This window comes from Hypanus sabinus, chromosome 16 (assembly GCF_030144855.1).
Source record: "Hypanus sabinus isolate sHypSab1 chromosome 16, sHypSab1.hap1, whole genome shotgun sequence".
NCBI classification, from domain to species: Eukaryota; Metazoa; Chordata; class Chondrichthyes; order Myliobatiformes; family Dasyatidae; genus Hypanus; species Hypanus sabinus.
The window spans coordinates 340,650-353,002 of NC_082721.1; the positions used below are offsets into that span (position 1 = coordinate 340,650).

Here is a 12,353-nt window from a genome sequence, read left to right on the forward strand (position 1 = left end):
GAATATTCTTGAAGGGGAGGGTGAGCAGCCAGAGGTCGTGGAACATGTTTGTACCAATGACGTAGCAGGAGAGGGGTAGAGGTCCTGCACAGTAAGTTTAGGGAGTTAGGAAGGAAGCTGAAGAGTAGGACTTCCTAGGTGGTAATCTCTGAATTACTCCCAGTGCCACGAGCTAAGGATGATCAGAACGGGCAGATAGAGTAGACAAATGAGTGGCTGAGGAGATGGTGCAGGAGGCAGGGTTTCAAGTTATTGGACTGTTGGAACCTTTTCTGGGGAAGAGTTGACCTGTACAAGTGGGACAGGTTGCATTTGAACTGGAAGGGGACCAATATCCTGGAAGGGATGTTTGTTGATGCTATTGGGGAGGGTTTAAACTAAATTTTCAGGGGGATAGAAATTGAAGTGAAGAGGCAGAGTATGGGGCGATTGGCACATAAGTAGAGACAGCTTGTAGGGAGTTTGTGAGGAAGGACAGGCAGATATGATGGAGCAAAGATGCACCCAGTCGATGGTTTAAGATGTGTCCATTTTAATGCAAGGAGTATCATAAACAAGACATGGACAAGGCAAGAACTTACAGCATGGATCAATACATGGAACTATGATGTTGTAGCCATTACAGAGACTTGGATGTCTCAGCGGTAGGAAAGGCTGCTGATTATGCCGGGCTTTAGATGTTTCAAAAAAGGACAGGAAGGGAGGCAAGAGAGGTGGGGGAATGGTGTTGCTAATCAGGGATAGTATCACGGTTGCAGAAAGGGAGTAAGTCACGGTGGAATTGCCTACTGAGTCAGTGTGGGTGGAAGTCAGAAACAGGAAGGTAGCAATAACTCCACTGGGTGTTTTTTAAAGACCCCCCCCCCCCCCACCCCCGAGACATCAAGGAACAGATAGGGAGATAAATTCTGGAATTGTGCAATAATAATAGAGTTGTCATGGTGGGAGATTTAACTTTCCTAATACTGATTGGCATCTCCTTAGAAAAGAGGTTAAGATGGGGTGGAGTTTGTTAGGTGTGGTCAGGAAGATTTCCTGACACAATATGCAGATAAGCCAATTAGAGGAGAAACTGTACTTGATTTGGTATTGGGAAATGAACCCGGTCAGGAGTCAGATCTCTCAGTGAGAGAGCATTTTAGAGGTAGGGATCACAACTCTATTTCCTTCACCATAGCACTAGAGAGGGATAGAACAGATAATTTGGGAAACCATTGAATTGGGGTAGGGGGAAATATGATGCCATTAAGCAGAAACTTTGGAGCATAAATTGGGAGCAGATGTTCTCAGAAAAATGTACAACATAAATGTGGCAAATGTTCAGGAACATTTTTGTGGCATTCTGCATGGGTATGTTTTATTCAAGCAGGGAAAGGATAGTAGGGTAAAAGAACCATGGTGTACAAACGATGTTATATGTTATAGTGTTATATACCCCTAGGGTTCATTTTTTTTCCCTGTGGACTGTTACTTTAAAACACTGACATAATTGAGGCTGACTTTTGCTTTGTTGGATTTCCACTGACTACAGAATTGCTAGGTTGCCATGGTAAAAGAGAGGTGGAGTTATTTGACAGACAATGGATGTTTACACAAGTTCACAGCATGTTTATATTAAGCAAGGTCAGATGACTCTCTCACAGGCACACAGAGACACATGGTCAGAATCGAGATGGTTTCGATCATGGAAAGACACCAGTAAGTGGGGTTGCTGGTTTAATCTTTCAGTAGCCCAAAGGGGTGAGTTGAGATCGATCCAGAGTATTGATAAATGACTCTCACAGTTGCTGCATCTGGAGGCAGTTACAGAGAAGAGGGGAGAGAAAGATTTGAAACAGAAGAAACCAAGTGACAAAGAGGTCACTATTTGGACTTTCTCCATGTAGCCCGTAAGGGTGAGTTTGATTCCATTTGAATACAAAAGTGTGGTTATCACATAGTTAATTCACAGAAGTGGGTTCTGTGGTGAGGGAAAACCTTTGTGAATACCATGTGTGTGTGTTAACCCTTGTCTGGGTGTGGTAGTTCATTGAAGAGGACACCCCTGTGGCAAATCATTATTGGAGTTACTTTGTATGTCATGGAACTGCATAAGTGGCTATCACATTGTGTGATTGGGATAACCTGTGGGATCTACTTTTGTGTCTACCCTTGCCTGGGTGGTAGTTTTCTGTTGAAGATGGTCCCCTTTGTGATAAGCTACTGTTGCTGATACTTTGTGTGTGGATTCGGAGCTGACGACGGAAGGCCAATGGCAACTGTTAATTTGTTTTTCTCCTAGCATGGATTTTGCCTTTGGTTTACAAATATCTCTCTCATACCAACAATAACAACTCAGTGCATTGAACTGAACTTTGTTACATTACCATCATAAGACTTTAAACCTTGCCACATGAGTTTGGGAAGTATATTTACACACATATATGTGCATAAGACTGCTAACTTTTGATTTACCTGGTTTAAGTTACTATATTAAGTAGTTACTAAAACAAATGGTGGTTTTAACATCAAAACCAGACTCCAGGTGTGTTCTATTGCTGCTGATACTTTTACAGGGTTGTGTATACATAACAGTAGAAAATCTAGATTAGAAGAAAAGCTTACAAACAGTTTAAAAAACTAGGTACTGTTAGAGCTCTAGAAAATTACAATGTTGCTGGGAAGGAATTTAAGAATGAAATTAGGAGAGCCAGAAGGGGCCATGAGAATACCTTAGTTGGCAGGATTTAGGAAAACCCTAAGACATTCTACAAGTTATATGAAGAGCAGGAGGATAAGACATGAAAAAATAGGACCTATCAAGTGTGACAGTGGGAAAGTGTGTATGGAACCGAAGGAAATAGCAGAGGTACTTAATGAATACTTTGCTTCAGTATTCACTATGGAAAAGGATCTTGTTGCTAGTAGTGATGACTGGCAGCAGACTGAAAAGCTTGAGCATGTAGATATTAAGAAAGAGGATGTGCTAGAGCTTTTAGAAAGCATCAAGATGGATAAATCACAAGGACCAGATGAGATGTACCCCAGGCTACTATGGGAGGCAAAAGGAGGAGATTGCTGAGCCTCTGGCAGTGATCTTTGCATCATCAATGGGGATGGGAAAGGTTCCGCAGGTTTGGAAGGTTGCAGATGTTGTTCCTTTATTCAAGGAAGGGAGTAGAGATAGCCCAGGAAATTATAGACCAGTGAGTCTTACCTCGGTGGTTGGTAAGTTGATGGAGAAGATCCTGAGAGCCAGGATTTAAGAACATTTGGAGAGGTATAATATGATTAGGAATAGTCAGCATGGTTTTGTCAAGAGCAGGTCGTGCCTTACAAGCCTAATTGAACTTTTTGAGGATGTGACTAAACACATTGATGAAGGAAGAGCAGTAGATGTAGTGTATATGGATTTCAGCAAGGCAATTGATAAGGTACCCGATTCAAGGTTTATTGAGAAAGTAAGGAGGCATGGGATCCAAGGGGACATTGCTTTGTGGATCCAGAAGTGGCTTGCTCTCAAAGGCTGTAAATGGGTCATAATCTGCATGAAGGTTGGTCACCAGTGGTGTGCCTCAGGGATCTGTTCTGGAACCCTTACTCTTCGTGAGTTTTATAAATGACCTGGTTGAGGAAGTGGAGGGATGGGTTATTAAGTTTGCCGATGACACAACGGTTGGAGGTGTTATGGATAATGTGGAGGACTGTTAGAGGTTACAGCAGGACATTGATAGGATGCAAAACTGGGCTGAGAAGTGGCAGATGGAGTTCAACCCAGATAATTGTGAGGTGGTTCATTTTGGTAGGTGAAATATGATGGCAGAATATAGTAATAATGGTAAGACTCTTGGCAGTGTGAAGGATCAGAGGGATCTTGGGGTCTGAGTCCACTGGACGCTCAAAGCAGCTGCACAGGTTGACTAGGTGGTTAAGAAGGCATACGGTGTATTGGCCTTTAATTGTGGAATTGAGTTTAGGAGACGAGAGGTAATGTTGCAGCTATATAGGACCCTGGTCAGACCCCACTTGGAGTACTGTGCTCAGTTCTGGTCACCTCACTACAGGAAGGATACAGAGGAGATTGACAAGGATGTTGCCTGGATTGGGGAGCATGCCTTAGGAGAATAGGTTGAGTGAACTCGGCCTTTTCTTCTTAGAGCGACGGAGGATGAGAGGTGACCCATTAGATGTGTATAAGATGATGAGAGGCATTGATCATGTGGATAGTCAGAGGCTTTTTCCCAGGGCTGAAATGGTTGCAACAAAGAGATATAGGTTTAAGGTGCTGGAGAGTAGGTACAGAGGAGATGTCAGGGGTAAGTTTTTTTACGCAGAGAGCGGTGAGGCGTGGAATGGGCTGCTGGCAATGGTGGTGGAGGCGGATACAATAGGGTCTTTTAAGAGACTTTTGGATAGGTACATGGAGCTTAGAAAAATAGAGGGCTATGGGGATGTCTAGTAATTTCTATGGTAGGCACATGTTCGGCACAACTTTGTGGGCTGAAGGACCTGCATTGTGCTGTAGGTTTTCTATGTTTCTATGTTTCGAAGTGTGAAGTTTTTCATTTTGGAAGGTCCATTTTGAAGATAGAATATAATATAAATGGTAAGACTCTTGGCAATGTGGAGGATCTGAGAGATCTTGGGGTCTGTGTCCATAGGACAGTCAAAGCTGCTGCACAGGTTGACAGTATTGTTAAGAAGGCGTAAGGTGCATTGGCCCATCAATCATGGGATTGAGTTCAAGAGCCAAGAGGTAAAGTTACAGCTAAATAGGACTCTGGTCAGACCCCACTTAGAGCAATATGTTCAGTTCTGGTCACCTCACTACAAGAAGGATGTGGATATTATAGAGAGGGTGCAGAGATTTATAAGGATATTGCTTGGATTGGATAGTGTGACTTATGAGAATAGGTTGAGTGAACTTGGTTTTTTCTCCTTGGAGTGAAAGAGCATGAGCGGTGACCTGATAGAAGTGTACAAGATGATGAGAGGTATCGATTGAGTGGATAGCCAGAGGCTTTTTCCTAAGGCTGAAATAGCTAACACGAGGAGGCATAGTTTTAAGGTGCTTAGAAGTAGGTATGGAGTGGGGGTGTCGGAGGTAATTTTCTTACACAGTGTGGTGGGTGCATGGCACGTACTGCCTGCGATGGTGGTAGAGGCTGATACATTAGTCTTTTAAGAGAATCTTAGCAGTAGAGAAATTCTAGGCAGTTTATAGAGTAGGTTACATGGATGCCACAACATTGTGGGCCGAAGGGCCTGTCATGTACTGCAGATTTGTTCTCTGGTTTATGTTCTATTTTCTGTTCCCCCTTGAAATAAATGCCAACATTGCAATTGCCTTCTTTACCAAAAACTCAACCTCCAAATTACCCTTCTGTTAGTCTTGCACTAGGACTCCCAAGGTCTCTTGCACTTCTGATGTATGAACCTTTTAGATAAAAATCCTTACTTTTGTTCCTTTTACCAAAATGCATTATCATACATTTCCCGACAGTGTATTCCATCTGCCACTTTTTTGGCCATTCTTCCAATTTGTCTAAGTCCTGCTGCAATTGCATTGCTTCCTCAACACTACCTATCTCCTCCACCTATCTTTGTATCATCTGCAAACTTTGCCACAGGCCAACAATCCCTTTATCTAAATCATTGACAAACAATATGAAAAGAAGTGGTCCCATTACTGAAGCCTGAGGAACACCACCAGTTGCTGGCAGCCAACCAGAAAAGGCCCTTTTTATTTCGACATGTTGCCTCCTGCCTGTAGCTATTCTGCCATCCATGCCAGTATCTTTCCTATAACGCCATAGGATTTTATCTTGTTGAGCAGCCTCATGTATGGCACCTTATCAAATGATGTTGGAGGCAGAGTTAAGATGGTGCTAAGCGGCGACTCCTTTGCTTGCATCTTCGGAAACAGCTCTGTTTTTAACTTTAATATTTTTATTCTTCCCTTTCAGGATTCTTTTGAAGACCTTGACCTCGGTTCTTCGGTTCTTTGCGGGAATGGGACCCGTTCTCGGGGTTTTAGGACTGGCTGCGTTCGGCATACCAAAGGCTCAGTCTGAGAGGTGGCCTCGTGTTTGGAAGCCTAAGATCTCAGAGCTCTGGAGACGGGTGGATCGAGGGTCGCTGTCAAGGCAGGAGACTTGTGTTGTTGGGGAGGCCAGAAAGTCTTTCGCTGTGGGCCTGAAGACCCAAGATCTTTGCGATCTTTAGGCATAGAGCTTGTAAAAAGAGATGAAACTGACTTTTTAATATCATAAACCAGCAGGTTGTTGTTATGTCTCCCACTCGCTGTGAAAATGGAGGACACCTCCTTCTCTGGATCTCTTTATTGCTAATTGCCGACGGGACATCAACCATCTCGACTTCACACCATGTTCCAATTCCAACCTTACTCCTTCCAAACGCTCTGTTCTCCGCTCCCTCCGCACCAATCCCAACCTTACTATAAAACCCGCTGATAAGGGGGGAACTGTTGTAGTCTGGCGTACTGACCTCTACCTGGCTGAGGCACAACGACAACTCTCTGATACCTCCTCTTATTTACCCCTTGATCATGACCCCACGAAGGAGCACCAGGCCACTGTCCCCTATACCATCACCAATCTTATCAGCGCTGGGGATCTCCCATCCACTGACACCAACCTCATAGTTCCCACACCCCGCATTTCACGTTTCTACCTCCTACCCAAGATCCACAAACCTGCCTGTCCAGGTAGACCCATTGTCTCAGCTTGCTCCTGCCCCACCGAACTCATTTCTGCATACCTTGTTCAATCCCTTCCCACCTAAGTTTGTGACACTTTTCATGCTTTGAATTTTTTCAAGGATTTTAAGTTCCCTGGCCCCCACCGCCTTATTTTCACCATGGACGTCCAGTCCCTATATACCTCCATATCCCACCAGGAAGGTCTCAAAGCTCTCTGCTTCTTTTTGGATTCCAGACCTAACCAATTCCCCTCTACCACCACTCTCCTCCGACTAGCTGAATTAGTTCTTACTCTCAATAATTTCTCCTTTGGCTCCTCCTACTTCCTCCAAACCAAAGGTGTAGCCATGGGCACCCGCATGGGTTCTGGTTATGTCTGCCTTTTTGTTGGCTTTGTGGAACAGTCCATGTTCCAAGCCTATACGGGTATCCGTCTTCCTTCGCTACATCGATGACTGCATTGGCACTGCCTCCTGCACACATGCTGAGCTCGTTGACTTCATTAACTTTGCCTCCAACTTTCACCCTGCCCTCAAATTTACCTGGTCTATTTCTGACATCTCCGTCCCCTTTCTTGATCTGTCTGTCTCCATCTTTGGAGACGACCTATCTACTGATAGCTAATATAAGCCTACAGACTCTCACAACTACCTGGACTATTCCTCTTCCCACCCTCTCTAGCAAAAATGCTACCACCTTCTCAGAATTCCTCCGCCTCTGCCGCATCTGCTCTCAGGATGATGCTTTTCATTCCAGGATGAAGGAGATGTCTTCCTTTTTTAAACAAAGGGGCTTCCCTTCTTCCACCATCAACTCTGTTCTCAAACGCATCTCTCCCATTTCCTGCACATCTGCCCTCACCCCATCTGCCTGCCACCCCACTCGGGATAGGGTTCCCCTTGTCCTTACCTACAACCCCACCAGCCTCCAAGTCCAACGTATAATTCTGCGTAACTTCTGCCACCTCCATACGGGATCCCACATCAAGCACATCTTTCCCTGCAGAAAGCCGGGTGGGGGGGGGGGGGGGGGAGGGATCACTCCCTACGCGACTCCCTTGTCCATTCATCCCCCCCATCCCTTCCCACCGATCTCTCTCCTGGCACTTATCCTTGCAAGTGGAACAAATGCTACACCTGCCCTTACACTTCCTCCCTCACCACCATTCAGGGCCCCAGACAGTCCTTCCAGGTGAAGCAACACTTCACCTGTGAGTTGGTTGGTGTGGTATACTGCATCTGGTGCTCCTGGTGTGGCCTTCTATATATTGGTGAGACCCGACGCAGACTGGGAGACCATTTCATTGAACACCTACATTCTGTCCGCCAGAGAAAGCAGGATCTCCCAGTGGCCACACATTTTAATTCCATGTCCCATTCCCATTCTGATATGTCTATCCATGGCCTCCTCTACTGTCAAGATGAAACCACACTCAGGTTGGAGGAACAATACCTTATATACTAGCTGGGCAGCCTTCAACCTGATGGCATGAACATTGACTTCTCTAACTTCTGTTAATGCCCTTACCCTTCTTACCCCATCCCTGATATATTTAGTTTTTTTTCTCTCTCTGCCCATCACGCTGCCTGTTCTCCATCTCCCTCTGGTGCTGCCTTCCCCCTTTCTTTCTCCATAGGCCTCCCGTCCCATGATCCTTTCTCTTCTCTAGCTCTGTATCCCTTTTGCCAATCACCTGTCTGGCTCTCAGCTTCACCCCACCCCCTCTGGTCTTCAATCATTTTGCATTTTCCCCTCCCCCTCCTACTTGCAAATCTCTTACTATCTTTCCTTTCAGTTCGTCCTGACAAAGGGTCTCAGCCTGAAATATCAACAGTGCTTCTCCCTATAGATGCTGCCTAGCCTGCTGTGTTCCACCAGCATTTTGTGTGTTGCTTGAATTTCCAGCAACTGCAGACTTCCTTGTGTTTGCTGTGGACACCTCCTTCTCCCCTATTAGGGAGACAGAGAACTGTTGCCGATTGCCAGATGAATTGCAATAGGCTTTGGGGTAACTGCAAGTCTGTTTCTTTGCTATTGCCTAGCTCATACTTGTGCTCAGTAGCGGGTGCACTTTTTTTTGCTGGGAGGGGAGGGAGGATCGTTGCTTGCTGTTGCTTATGCACGGGAGCGGGGAACTGGAGGAGGACTTTGGAGCTCTCATGTTTAACTTTCGTTCATTCTTTGGGGCACTTCTCTGTTTTTGTGGATGTTTTGCAAAGAAAAATCATTCAGGATGTATATTGTATACATTTTTCTGACATTAAATTGAACCTTCGAACCTTTTGTAAATCCAAGTAAATGATATCCACTGCCTCTGCTTTGCCTACCCTGCTTGTTGCTTCCTCGAAGATCTCTTAACAAATTTGTTAGGAAACACTTCCCTTGACAGAAACCATGCTGTGTTTGACTTATTTTATCATTAGTCTCCAAGTATCCTGAAACCTCATCCAAACTTTCCCAACCACTAAGATTAGGCTAACTGGTTTATGATTTCCTTTCTTTTACCTTCCTCCCTTCTTAAAGAGTGGTGTGACATTTACAATCTTCCAGTCCTCCTGGACCATGTCAGAAACAAATGATTCTTGAAATATGAAACCAATGCATCTTCAGCAATCTCTCTCAGGGCTCTGGGATGTAGTCCATCTGGTCCAGGTGACTTATCCACCTTAAGACCTTTGAATTTACCAAGCCCTTTATCCTTTGTAATAGCAATAGCACTTATTCCCGCTCCCTGAAACTCAGAGACCTATGATACACTACTAGTATCTTCCACAGTAAAGACGGATGCAAAGTACTCATTAAGTTCATCTGCCATTTCTTTGTCCCCCATTACTACCTCAACAGCATAATTTTCCAGTGGTCCAATCTCAACTCTCACCTCCCTCTTGCTTTTTATACAACTGAGAAACAATTTGGTTTCCTGCTTTATATGATTGGCTAGATTGCCCACACATTTGGTAGACTCTACCATTGTTGGTAGAATCTCAGATGGTGACGAGAGGAGCGAGATATGCCAGCTGGCGGAGTGGTGTTACAGCAACAACCTGGCACTCAACATCAGTAAGACAAAGGAGTTGATTGTGTTCTTCAGGAAAGGTAAGATGAAGGAAAACATAACAATCCTCAGAGGGATCAGAAGTGGAGAGAGTGTGCAGTTTCAAGTTGCTGGATTTCAAGATCTCTGGTCCTGGTCCTAACATATCGATTCAGTTATAAAGAACGCAAGATAGTGACTATACTTCATTAGGAATTTGAAGAGATTTGGTATGTCAACAAATACACTCAGAAACTTTGATAGATGTACTGTGGAGGGTATTCTGACAGGCTGCATCACTGTCTGGTATGGGAGGAGGGCTACTGCACAAGATCAAAAGAAGCTGCAGAGGGCTGTAAATTTAGTCGGCTCCATCTTGGGCACTAGCCTACAAAGTACCCAGGACATCTTCAGGGAGCAGTGTCTCAGAAAGGCAGCGTCCATTATTAAGGACCTCCAGCACCCAGGGCATGCCTTTTTCTCACTGTTACCATCAGGCAGGAGGTACAGAAACCTGAAGGCACGCACTCAGTGATTCAGGAACAGCTTCTTCCCCTCTGCCATCTGATTCCTAAATGGACATTGAACCCTTGGACACTACCTCACTTTTTAAAATATAAATTTCTGTTTTTTTGCACAATTTTTAATCTATTCAATAAATGTATACTGTAATTGATTTACTTATTATATTTATTTTTTTCTTCTATATTATGTATTGCATTGAACTGCTGCTGCTAAGTTAACAAATTTCATGACACATGCCAATGATAATAAACCTGATTCTGATATTTCATGTTTTCCCTTCTTATAGCCTTTTCAGTTGCTTTTTGTTGGATTTTAAATGCTTTCCAATCATCCAACTTTCCACTCACTTTTGCAGCCTCATGCTTTTTCCTTGGCTTAATGCTGTCCTTAATTTCCCTGGTCAGCCAAGGTTGCCTATCCCTGCCATTTGAGAACTAGAGGACATGATTTGAGAGTTAGGGGGCAGAAGTTTAAGGGAAACACGAGGGGGTATTTCTTTACTCAAAGAGTGATAGCTGTGTGGAATGAGCTTCCTGTAGAAGTAGTAGAGGCCAGTTCAGTTGTGTCATTTAAGGTAAAATTGGATAGGTATATGGACAGGAAAGGAGTGGAGGGTTATGGGCTGAGTGCGGGTAGGTGGGACTAGGTGAGATTAAGGGTTCGGCACGGACTAGGAGGGCCAAGATGGCCTTTTTCCGTGCTGTGATTGTTATATGGTTATATGGTTCTTCCTCTGTGGGACATATCTATACTGTGCTTTGTGAACTATTCCCAGAAACTATTCAGCCATGTTACTCTTCTGTCATCCCTGCCAGTATCCTCCATTCCACCTGAGCAAGCTCCTCTCTAATGCCTCTGTATTTCCCTTTATACCATTGCAATACTGATACTTGTGACTTGTGCTTCTCCCTCTCCAATTTCAGTGTGAATTTAATCATATTGTGATCACTAAAGGTTCATTTACGTTAAGCTGTCTAATAAGATATGGGTAATACACAACGTCTGATCTAAGATAGCCTTTCCCCGAGCAGGCTCAAGCTCAATCTGCTCTAAAAAGCAATTTTGTAGGTAATCAACTAATTCCCTCTTTTGCAATCCGACACTAACCTGATTTTCCTAGTCCCTCATTACAATTGTGTCATTACCCTTATTACATGCCTTTTCTAGCTCCCTTTGCAATCTCAACCCCACATCTTGGCTACTATTTGGAGGCCTATATATGATTCCCATAATGGTTTTTTCACCCTTGCAATTTTTTTTTATCTCCACCCAGAAAGATTCAGCATTCTTTGACCCTCTGTCACCTCTTTCTAAAAATGTAATTCCATCTCTTACCAACAGAGCCACACCACTGCCTATGCCTTCCTAACTGTCCTTTAAATACAAAGTATATCCTTTGATGTTAATCTCTGAACTATGGCCTTCTTTCAGCCAAGGCTCAGTATGCCCACAATGTCACACTGACCAATCTCTAATTGTGCCATGAGTTTGTCCAGCTTCTTCCAAATGCTATGTGCATTTAAATACAGCACCTTCAGTCCTGCATTCATCATAGTTTTGAATTTTGCTTCTGTGGTACAATTTAACTCTTTGTTTTGTCTGTCTTTGTACCCAATCATTGGCTTGTCCTTCCTTTTATTGTACTTGTAAACCTGCGGCTCGTCTTCAGCTCTATCATACTGGTTCCCATCCCCTGGCATATTGGTTTAAACCACTCCCAACAGTTCTGGAATCAGAATCAGATTTATTATCACCAGCATGTGACGTGAAATTTGTTAACTTAGCAGCAGCAGTTCAATGTGTTTCTTCAGGCTTCTGTACCTTCTACCTGATGGAACCAGTGAGAAAAGGGCATGCCCTGGGTGATGGAGATACTTAATGGATGCTGCCTTTCTGAGACACCGCTCCTTGAAGATGTCCTGGGTACTTTGTAGGCTAGTACCCAAGATGGAGCTGACTAAATTTACAACCCCCTGCAGCTTCTTTTGGTCCTGTGCAGTAGCACCCCCCCCCGCACCCCATACCAGACAGTGATGCAGCCCATCAGAATGCTCTCCATGGTACATCTATAGAAGTTTTTGAGTGTGTTGACAT

The 12,353-nt window shown here is 44.1% G+C and overlaps 1 protein-coding gene and 1 long non-coding RNA gene across 2 annotated transcripts in view; one reads left to right on the plus strand and one right to left on the minus strand.

Annotated features, from left to right (window-relative positions):
* LOC132405933 (tyrosine-protein kinase JAK2-like) overlaps positions 1–12,353 on the minus strand; it is a 194,124-nt gene that overhangs the window by 30,398 nt on the left and 151,373 nt on the right. The window lies entirely within an intron of this gene.
* On the plus strand, positions 1,659–8,983 carry LOC132405934 (uncharacterized). Its single transcript, XR_009515997.1, has 2 exons — positions 1,659–1,895; positions 5,946–8,983. It is a non-coding gene; the product is annotated as an uncharacterized LOC132405934 (long non-coding RNA).